General features: G+C 36.5%; 1 non-coding gene across 1 annotated transcript; it reads right to left on the bottom strand.

Moving 5' to 3' along the window:
• Positions 1–11,336: 11,336 nt before the first annotated feature.
• On the bottom strand, positions 11,337–11,443 carry LOC127747003 (small nucleolar RNA R71). Its single transcript, XR_008008808.1, has one exon. It is a non-coding gene; the product is annotated as a small nucleolar RNA R71 (small nucleolar RNA).
• Between the last annotated feature and the right edge of the window lie 302 nt (positions 11,444–11,745).

Here is an 11,745-nt window from a genome sequence, read left to right as displayed (position 1 = left end):
TTCACCTCCACCTTCTGGGAGCCATAACTTGAGCTACGAGATTTCGATTGACGAGCCGTTTGCGGCCATATGAAGCTCTTCATGAGATCTTCATTTCTATTTAAGAAAAGCTGGAAATAAATTGCGTTTCACTCTGCAGTTTTGTGCCCTAGATTTCTGCACGTTTTAGGTTTGATTTTTGAGCAAGTTTTGTAGTTTTGGTTATTTAGGTGATCTCTAGTAGCGGGTAATTGTTAGAAATTGTCCCAATCATCTTTGGACAAGGTGACTTGCTCATAAACCTTTGTAGTGTTGTATGTTGTGGTTTCTAGGTTTTGATTTTGTTGATATATGTGTTGTTTGTTGAGCTTTGGTGTTTGTTGGAGTTAGTTGAGGCTTGGATCAAGCTTGGTGGTTTCGTTTTAGTGTTTGGTGCGTTTGGGAATCGGTCAAGGTATGGTTTTGATTTCCTTTATGTAATATGTAATGTTTCTGGACACTTAGGCTAGTTGACCCTAAGATAGGATTGAATGATATTGGTGTATGAATAATTATATGTGAATTGATATAATTATTGGTTATATTGGATTATTGTGGTTGATGATGATTATTGGGGATTGTTGGTGTTAATGAGAGTTGATTATTGGTGTTGTTGATGAGGGTTGTTGATATGGTTGATGAGTAATGATGAATGTTGTAATTTACCCTTGTTATGAGATTAAATTGTGGAGGAGTATGAATGTTAATGTTGATGACAAATGGGTGAAGTATGTGAATTTTTGGAGAATAATGTGAGGAATAATTGTTTTGATGATTTTGGGTAATGCTAGACATTGTTTGGTGATAGTTATTGAAATAGATGTGAAATTATAGTGGTTGTTGATGTTGTTGGTGATTGGTGATGATTATAAATGATTATGATGGTTTTGGATGTTGATGGTTAAGGGTGTTGATTGTGTTGAATGGTGTAATTAGGATATTATGAATGATTGAGTTGGGAGGGAAATGGTATGGGCCTTTATGTTGTTTTGGTATTGTTTGGGTTGTGATTGGTTTGGTTTTGAATTGTGAGTTTTGGTAAAATTGAGGTTTTGAGGCTTTTGGTAAAAATAGATTTTTGGTGAACTTTGTTTGATCATAACTTTTGCCTCGGTTTTAAAAATTTGTTGAATTTGGTTTAGATATAAAGATTATTGAAAACCCTTTGATTTGATATAAAGTTTGTAAAATTTGGATTTTTGTAGAGGAAGTTATGATCATTCAAGGATAGGTGTAAAAATCTGAAATTCTGCAGAGTTACAGAATTTTGTGATTTCTGGTATGTGCGCATGGACACACCAATGGAGTTTTACAACCTGTGCGTACGCACACCCCTGTGCACACGCACAAGTTGGGAAGGGTCGTCTGTTGGGGGCGCTAGCACAGGTTGTGCGAGTGAGGAGACTTTATAACTTTTAGTACCTGTGCGTACGCACACTTTTAAAATCTTCCTGGGCGTGCTCATGCACACCCTTTTGCGTACGCACACATCCTGTTTCTTAAATTTTAACTTTGTTTTCAACTATTTCACCTTCTCAACAAGGTTGTAAGCTTCTATAACACCATTTTAAGGCTTTTGAGCTTAATTTTGAGTATAGGAATATGGGAAATAAGCTAAGGGTTTTAGTTGATGATTATTATGAAAAACTAGAAAACGGAGGTTTAGGTTTTTGGTGTACTAGGGATGGGTTTGGTGGAGTGAGAAAAAGGAATGAAAATGTGAGTTGATAGTGGTTGAGATGAGTCGAGGACTCTGAATGAGATGATGGATCCATGATATGCTGAAAATGTTTTCTGAAAACCACTGATGTACCAGTATATTGAGATTATGAGGCGCTATGTGCCCGGCAGGGATGGTGGTTGGATCCTGCCTGTCGAGGTAGTGGCAGCGGGGTAAGGGCGGTGGTTCGTCCCGCTTGCATTGAGATGTGAGGTCGGTGGCAATAGTATCCCGCTCGCATCCCTTCGAATCAATAGAGTGTACAAGCACAAAACCATGGATAGTGATCTGCGCACTATATCTCGGGGGTTCCTATATGATGATTCCGAAGGGCAACATCTCCATGGAGATGTGTCGGGTTGGCAGTTGAACCGACAATGTGATATCACAGCCAATAGGACAGACATTTATCATGTGCATTGATAAACCACTATTTTATGGTTTATCTTGTGTTTAATTGAGTAGTTTTTATCAAGTCTTTACCCACTTATTCATATGATTTGCATGGCTTTACAACTCCTTCCTAGTCTTGATCTATGGTTGAAAACTTGCTTCCTAGGGTCTTTAATTTGTGTATTTTAATCATCTCTTATTACCATTCGATGCCTTGATATGTGTGTTAAGTGTTTTCAGAGATTACAGGGCAGGAATGGCTTAGAGGATGGAGAGGAAGCTTGCAAAAAATGAAAGGAACACAAGAAACTAAGGAGATAACTAGCGAGCAGCGACACGCACGCATAGCTCACGCGTGCACGTGACATGGAGAAAATTGCAGTGATGCGTGCGCGTGCCTGACGCGTATGTGTGGATTGGAGTTCTGCAATATGACGCGAATGCGTGACACGGCAAAATGATCAGCAACGTGAACGTGTGATTGACACGTATGCGTGACATGTGCGATCTACAGAATTAACAAAAAACGCTGGGGGCGATTTCAGGCCGTGTTTTGACCCAGTTTTTGGCCCAGAAAACACAGATTAGAGGCTATAAAGTTGGAGAATCCATCTATTCATATGGACGGATAATCATTCAAAATTTTAGTTTTAGATGTAGTTTTTCTAGAGAGAGAGGCTCTCTCCTCTCTCTTAGGTTTTAGGATTTAGGATTTCTCATACGTTAGGTTTACTTCTTCTTCATTCCAGATTCAATGTTCCTTTACTTTGGTTTCTCTTCTATTTTTATTTATTCTATTACTTTGATTTATGAATTCTCATGTTGTATTTGATTTTGTATTTAATATAATTTGAGGTATTTCAGATTTATGATTGCTTTCTTTTATTTATGATATAAATAATTTGGATTTTTCCCCCTTTGGCTTTGGTTGAGTAATTGGTGACACTTGAGTTATCAAACTCGGTGCTGATTGAAAATTGGAATTTGCTGATTGATTTGGATTCCTCTAACGCTAGTCTTTCCATAGGAGTTGACTAGGATTTGAGGAATCAAACTGATTAGTCCACTTGACTTTCCTTTATTTAGTAAGGGTTAACTAAGTGGGAGCAATAAACAATTCTCATCACAACTGATAAGGATAACTAGGATGGGATTTCCAGTTCTCATACCTTGCCAAGAGTTTTTCTAGTTATTAATTTATTTTCTTGCCATCTAAATTCCTTGTTCAAACCTTTAAAAAACCCAAAAAATACTTTTCCATAACCAATAATAAATCATACCTCCCTGTAATTCCTTGAGAGACGACCTGAGGTTTAAATACTTCGGTTATAAATTTTACTGGGTTTGCTTTAGTGACAAACAAGTTTTTTTGTATGAAAGGATTTTTGTTGGTTTAGAAGCTATACTTTCAACGAGAGCTTATTTGTAAAATTCTAGACCACGCAAGAACCCGTTCGTCATGCATCTTCTATATGCTTTCTTGCTTTGTTTATTTGAGTTTGCCTAATTGTATAACATACCTACCTGCTTCTTGAACTACTTGTTGTATATGAATATTATCTGTGTTTTACTTGTTTGCATTAATTGTGATTGTCTGGTGCTAAGGAGGTTAGGTAGGCGGTGGCGATGGGATCGCACAGAGGTTAGGTTGGCGAAGGCTGTGGGATACAACGGTGTGATTAGTATTAGTTAGAATTCCCCTATGTTTAGAAAACCCGGTTTATGGTTTAAGTTATTTTATTTATTTTGTTCTAAGCTTGAATATCTGTATGTGATGTGAAGTTCTAGGATTGCCTTCGGCGTCCCGGAGCCTTACATCTTACATCATTGGGCACTGTTACCATACTGAGAACCTCCGGTTTTCATTCCATACTTTGTTATTGTTTTTCAGATGCAGGTCGTAATCTACTTCGGTGAGATTGCGAATATGGTGACAAGGCGGAGTATGGTTTGTTCCTTGTTTATTACTATTTTACTTTTGTCATAGTATTCTCTCACCTCTTGTATATTTAGCTTTATGGCCTCAGAGGCTTATTGGAGAGATAAGTTGTATAAGTTGTTTTAATTCCAAAACTCTGTATTTTTTGTTTATAATTGGTTGGCTCAAACTCTGCAAGCCGTGGCTAGTTGCCTATGATTAATATATTCTTATATATATATGTTCTATTTCCTTACATCTATATCTCGTATATATATGTATGTATAAGCCTTAGAATTGTCATAACCTCTAATTAACCTTTGCTTTACGGCTAGAGGTAAGGCTTAGGGTAATTAGGGTGTTACAATAAGCAGTTAAGCACGCTTAATCACATTATAAACCTAATTGAGTTATCTGTAGTGATATATAATTGGCAAAGATTGTAGCACTTTTTGGAGAAAATTAATTAATTTTTATGTTGTTTTTTTATTTTTTTGATGCCCTGATTACATTATAACTTGTGAATCCCATTTCCTTTTTGATATTCAATATTTTGACAAACTTCTATGGTTTATAATCTATTGATACTTGCCTTTTTCATGCTTACTCTGTCTGATTTAGAGATATTTTGGAGTTGACTAAGGCTTTTAACGTGAAAGAGGCTAAGGCAAAGGCATATATATTTGAAATCCAGATTACTTTCCTTTCTCCAATATTGAATGAACTGCAAAAGTGAGTGAGTATGGTCTTAACATTTCTCTTTTCAAATGATTGTTTGATTAATACCAAATTATTGGTTAAGCATATTCATGAATCCATAATTGATGATGAATTTTGGTTAAGATTGAATGGATTTCATCATATAAACTTACACTTATTCCCTTTTATAGCATGTTTTTGAATGTTCCTCCCAAATTGTTCTTGATTATGAAAATATGCTCTTTTGTGCTTAGTTTGATCTATTTTTATTCTAATTTCCTTCCATTCGATGCCTTGATGTGTTTGTGAGTGATTTCAGGTGTATAAGGTAGGAATGGGGTGGAGAAAATGGAAGAAGAGCTTGCAAAGTGGAGGAAACTTGAAGAATCAAAGGAGATGAGCTCAGAGACGTGTGTATGTGCACAGCCTCTTGTGCATCCGCACAGGAGCCCAAGCAGAGCGCATAGATCATTTCGAGCGCGTCGCGCATCCAGTCAAGCATCAACTAGTGTGCGTGCGCATAGCTACTCTTGCGTATGCACATGTTGAGAATTTCACAAAGTGTGCGGACGCACACGTCTGTACGTCTGCACAGGTGTCCGTACATGACCTCATTAGAAAAGCACGTGACTCGCGATTTCAGGGCTTTGGGGGCCCATTTCTGAAGTCTTTTAGCTCATATTGGAGGGGGAATGAAGGATAGAACATAGCATAGCATAGTATAGTTTTAGGAGTAGAATAGAAAGCTTTTAATTTTAGTTTTCTCTAAGTTTCTTATCTTCTCCATTAGAGTTTTATTAGGGTTTTAGATTCCAAGTGCCATTTCTATTTTTGATCATTGGATTTTGCTAATCTCAGTATTCTCTTGTTATTACTCCTTTTAGTTATATTATCATTACTCTTTCTTCTAATTCAAGTTATACTTCAATTTTGCTTCTCTCTTGCAATTTCACCTTCTTATTGATGAATTTGGTGTTTGATGTTTGTCTATGCTTTCCTATGCTATTCTTGTTGATTGAGATCAATTGTTGCTTTTGGTTTCAAGCCATTTCTCATTTTCCTCATGTTTAAGCTTTTTTGCCCACCAAGTGTTTGACAAAATGTCAAACATGGTTTTAGGCTAAATTTTTGTCTCTTGGCTTGGGTAAAGTGAGCAATTGGGTTCCTAGAGTTGGAATGTCCAACATTTAGTGTCAATCCTTGGATTGTTAATTGTTCTTGTTCCCACTAACACTAAGTTGTTGCTAAGGCAATTAGCAAGCAATTTAGGATTTGCTAAGGCAATCCTTCTGATGTGAGGGTTGATCAAGTGAGATTAATCCAACATAATTGGCATAGTTATGGTTCCAACAATGGAAGGACCCTTAGCTCACTCCAAGCCAAGACCCCTTTTTATGCTTTCAATTTTTCATACATTGCTATGTTAATCTCTTTTATACTTTACTTGTTTATATTACATAGTCGGTTCTTTAATTTCTTCATTAGTTTAATTATTACAATTTTGCATGTTCTTTTATTGCTTTATATTTTCATTTCTTCATTGACAACCCCTTGATCACTACAACCGGAATACACACTCATTGTCTCTTAAGTAATTCCTTGGGAGACGACCTGGGAGTTTAAATGCTCTTAGTTTATATTTGTTTTGAATTGTGATAACATTTCATTGATGGTCAATTTGTTGGGTTAGGACTATGCTCACAATGCCAATTCCATTTTGATAATCAAATTCCTAACCTATGCGATTTGGCCGTTCGTCAAATTTGGCGCCGTTGCCGGGGAGTTCACTTTAAGTGCAATGAGTGCTATGATTTTGGTTGTGTAAATTTGTGAATAGTGTGAATAGTTGATTTTTGGTTTGTTACTTGGCATTAATTGTTGATACTACTTTACCTCTTTGGTTAGTTTTGATAGTTATCAAGTGTTAAGTTAGTTCTTGCTTACTTGCCTACTTTTGTTTTGCCTTTCATAATTGCATGCTTTCATTGCCTCCTCTGTTGAATGACACGGTCGCTTCCAGACCCGAGCTTGGCCACTTTTGACCTAGAAATTGAAAGAACTTTAACTCATATAAGGCAAGCTCGGTGTTGGCTAGCTTTCGTGAATAGTGAAGTGGCACTATAAGAAAAACACCCATTCAAGTATACTTGAAAAGTGTAGTCAAAAGTGAAAAAATGATGTCTTAAGCTATGGCTATGCTTTTTGGGGTGATTCCTATTCGGCCGTTGCCTATTCTCAAAGGCTACGCTTTTTTGCACCAAGGGCTACGCTTTTGGCGTTTGGGAATAGGCTACGCTTTTCAAGTGATGCTATCCAGGACCAAAGGCTACGCTTTTCAGCTTTCATTTTTTCAGAATAGGCTACGCTTTTCAACACTACTGCATCACTTGTAAAGTGTAGCCACATTGTATACCATAGCTACTTTTTATAAGCGTAGCCTTAGGTCCTCTAATAATCCTTTTATCAAAATTCTATTATTTGATAATATAATTATATATATAATCCTATTTTTTATTTAAATTAGTTAATTATTATAAAATAAAAATTAAATAAATACATATATAATAATACCATACAATAATTTTTAAATAATAAAAATTATCCTGAAACAAAATATAATTATATAATGAACCAAAAATATTGGGATAATCATAATTTTGAGTATTCATATATCTCAAACTAGAATAAGCATACTCATATAATGTACTTAGAGTTTACTACTAATAAACTAGGAATGACCAAACTATTATATTATATAAATGTATCTTCTAATAAAAGACATCATCATCAACCATACATCTTTCAATTTCGAACACTCTATCTTTGCTAATAAACTATCATGATAAATATCTCAATCTTCATTCACATCTCGAGAATTATCCTGCATAATTATATAGAAAAATGATTATCATTTGAAAAAAATGCAACAAGAAAAAAATAATTAACATATTAATCTTCTCACTACAAGAAAATCACTCATTCAACTACAGTTGAAAAGTCAAATTGTAACTTCAAAAATAACAAAACAAGAAAAGTGAATTTACACATGAATTCTGCACTCTAATAATCAGAATTTTTGGCATCATCATCATTCAATTAGTCACAACCTCAATTCTAACATCCTAATTCTTACCTCTTTTTGTCAATTTTCAACAAATTTCTGACAATACTTTAATAAAATTTACATGATCCACCATTGCAACAAAGACTTTGTTAATAATAACAAAGAACAACATCTAGAAGATTATAACATGTCAATAGATATTTAGATCAAGCAAATGGATCAATATTCAAATCAATCTTAAACTTTAACATCATTAAAAGTTTTCAGGTATTTTGAATGCATATCACTTACTTATAAAGGCAGTGACGAAGATTGGGCGAGCAGAGAGCAGAACAGCATTGGCGGTGTTCCCGGTTCCAAATGGAGGCTCAATCTGAATTATTGGCGGTTATCATTCATGGAATGCATCAGATGCAACTGGATCTTAATGCTCAATCTGCAGCAAATCAACAATTCATCATCATAATAAATAACTTCAAACAAATTCACTACCAAATCGAGAATCATAGATTGCTGTTGGAATCACAAGCCTTGGAAATGAAAGGGACATGCTACAACCCTTTATCAACAACTCCAATGAATCTTCTAGGTCCTCACTTCTTATACCAAGCTGCTATTTTCTTCTCATCCACATAGAGAAGCACCTACTTGAAAAGAAATCACATTCGCTATAGAAAATTAAATAAATGCAAATCAAACCTGAAAATGACTCCAATCTCATAACTCACAGCAGCCTCCACATCATAAAGCAACAATAAAAATCATTGAGAGATTCAATGTTACAATAAATCCTGCCACAAAGTATACTAGTAAAAAGGTTTCCTTTTAGTCACAATTTAATATACCCTTCCCAATTCCCAAAGACGCCCTTCCTATAAGAAATATACTAGCAAATTCAAAGTTAAAAACTTACTCAATAATCCCTGAAGACAACTCTAAAATTGGAAACAAAACTCTAACTCTGTTTGGCACTAAGGAATCAACTTGCTTTACTTGTAATCAAGCATTTCTTATAGCTGTCTTCTGCAAAAAAGTTAAATTAAAATAAGGTAGGTACATAGCTTAAAGGATTCCAAACCATCTAACATGCTCGATAAGCTTATTAGCAAAGAACATAAAATTAAATGCAGGATAGCACGATGAACCTAAACAGTATTAAGATCATTACTGGTTCATATCAATCCTCAGAGAAAGTAAGCAGCAGGCTGATCTTATGCTACCTGACCAAGACTAGCAGCGGCTATTGGCCGATCCTCGAACTCCCTAAACAGTAAGCTAATGGAAGCTCCCAATTCACTCTCAATGAAGCTTTTTGCTTTCTTTGGAGAGAAGGCAGGGACCTTGTCCTGTCAAGAACAATCTTATATTCATAATACATTGATCTAAGAATCAACACTTACCATTTCATTGATCTAAGCATCAGTATAAACAAACAAGACTTAAAGGATGATTAGGTGAATGCATCAAAATCAAAATCCAAAATAATTTAACAAGACATAATTTATCATTAGCTGGATTTTTTATAGCATATTTTTATTTAGTGTCGCAGCAACAAGCTTTGTATAATTTAATTGGGGTGAACATGATTTTGGGGTTATAAGATAGAACATGTAATCAAATAACTAAAAATAAAAACTCACTTATTACTTAGCTAAACTAATATACCATTACTATTTGATAATAATAATAATAAGGTTACTCACGTTGACTAAAATGTTAACATAAGATACATGTGTCCACATCTTAATAACATGATACATAACAGATATTGATTTATTTAGAATCCAGCAATGATGTTTACCAGCTAACTTGTTCCATCATAGACACTATTCTTTGTTGATAAGCTTCTGGAAGTAATTCCAAACCAGCTAACATGCTCTTATGTCTTATCCATGATTCAATTCAATTTAACTCAACCTAGTGTTCTTCATTCACATTAATCATATATGATTTGTTAAACATGATTTTACAATGAAATAATATGTTGAACTGATTATGGCGAGATATATGATCTGGTATTAATCAACCCAATTAATTAGCAGATGGATCAAAATCGAATTGAGAAAAGTAATCCAAATAGAAACCGAAACCTGAAGAAGAGGTCTGGGGAGACTGCAGCAGAACTTTCAAAGGAGAGAATTCTATCCGCACCCTTGGCGTCGAAAACGGCACTAATGAAACGCCTGCAGAGACATCGAAATTGAAATTGAAATTGAAATGAGAATGAAATGAAAGTTAGAGAGAGAGAGAGAGGGGTTGGGAGTACGAACAAGAAGTAAATCGTAGAAGCCGAAAGTGAGGACAGGAGCACGGCAAGCCCAAGCAGCAGCGGCGGCTTCAATTGACCCGAAGAGTGACGACAGTGCACGACGGAACAGCCTCCTTCTCTCTCGCGTCGCGTCTTCGACCTTTCTCTCCATTTAGTCTGCGAATCATCTTTCTCTCTCTCTCCTCTGGACTCCCTCCTCCACGACAGTTGCGGCGGTGACCCCCTCTCACTCTCTGGTCTCTCGCTTGCGCTCTCATCTCTGTCTCCTCCTCTCCTCCCTCTGATTCACTCATTGTCTCGGATCTGGGTGTGTGTCTGAAAGGGTGCACGGCGAAGGTGAGTTAGGGTAAGGGTGAGTTGTGAAAGTGAGGGTGCTACCGTGCTGGAACGTGAATGTGATTTAGTGATAAGGAGAAAAAAATTACTAAGTGTTGTGGGTGTATTTGGCTCTAGATACATTAGGCATCACTTCTAAAACGCATCCAAAATTTAACAAATAGGCTACTCTCTAAAAACATCTTCTTTGATAGAAAAAGTGAACCTATAGATATCAACCTACGGCTACGCTTTATAAGTGATTTCTATAATACCTAAGGCTACACGTTTTAAATGATGCCATAATTATGTATCCTTTTCTTTTATAAAAAGGCAACATAGAGAAAAGCATAGCCTATTCATAGAATAGGCTACGCTTTTCAAATGTAGCTTAAAAAAAATGTGGCTGAATGGGTATTTTTCTTGTAGTGTGGGCTCCTTTGAGGACCATTGCCATTCACAATCACCACCTATCCATGACCATCATTCTCCAATCAACGAGGAGACTCTATATTCATCTATGGAGAGTACTAAACTGTCTTTGAGTGACTCAGGTGACACCGTCATGGCGGACCCACCTCGAAGGATTACCTTAAAGGAGGCCGGAGCTCCTGATCTTGCCTTGTAACCACTTCAGATTCTATATCCGGCCTTGGATCTGAATTTTGAGCTTAAGTCTGGCACAATCAACTTGCTCGCCAAATACAATGGATTGCCTGGGAAAGATCCTCTGAAGCACCTTAAGGATTTCCAAGTTGCATGTGCAACTGCGAGAAGACATGGAGCGGATGAAGCCGCTGTATTGGTCTTCACTTTCCATTTTTCTTTGGAAGGAAAAGCGAAGGAATGGTTTTATACTCATCCGGGGGAAGTTAGATCCAATTGGGACTTGTTGCGAAAAGAATTCTTGGAAAAGTTCTACCCTCCCTAGAAAACAGACAAGCTGAGAAGAGAGATTTCTTGCATTGTGCAACGGGATGGGGAGACTTTGTATGAATATTGGGAGAGATTTAAGAAGTTGCTGGAAGATTGCCCTCACCACCAGATAGATGAGTTGGTTTTGATAAGTTATTTCTGTCAAGTAATGCACCACCAAGATAAGCTTCTCTTAGATGCCGCGAGTGGAGGATCATTGACCAAAAACAAGACCGCATCAGAAGCATGGGAAGTTATATTGGACCTAGCGGATTCCACTCAACACTCTAGGGCTAGAAGTCCACAACCAAAAGCTGTGAGCGAGGTTTCTCCCTCCAGGGATGCTATTTTGACTAAGACCCTTGGTGAGATGACAATTTTGTTGAGGCAAATCACCCAAGGGCAACCAATCCCTCAAGCTTTGACAAATGCCC

The sequence above is a fragment of the Arachis duranensis genome, chromosome 4 (assembly GCF_000817695.3).
Source record: "Arachis duranensis cultivar V14167 chromosome 4, aradu.V14167.gnm2.J7QH, whole genome shotgun sequence".
NCBI lineage: Eukaryota > Viridiplantae > Streptophyta > Magnoliopsida > Fabales > Fabaceae > Arachis > Arachis duranensis.
The sequence above is the reverse complement of the archived record's forward strand: the minus strand, read 5'-3'. Positions and strand labels throughout refer to the sequence as shown.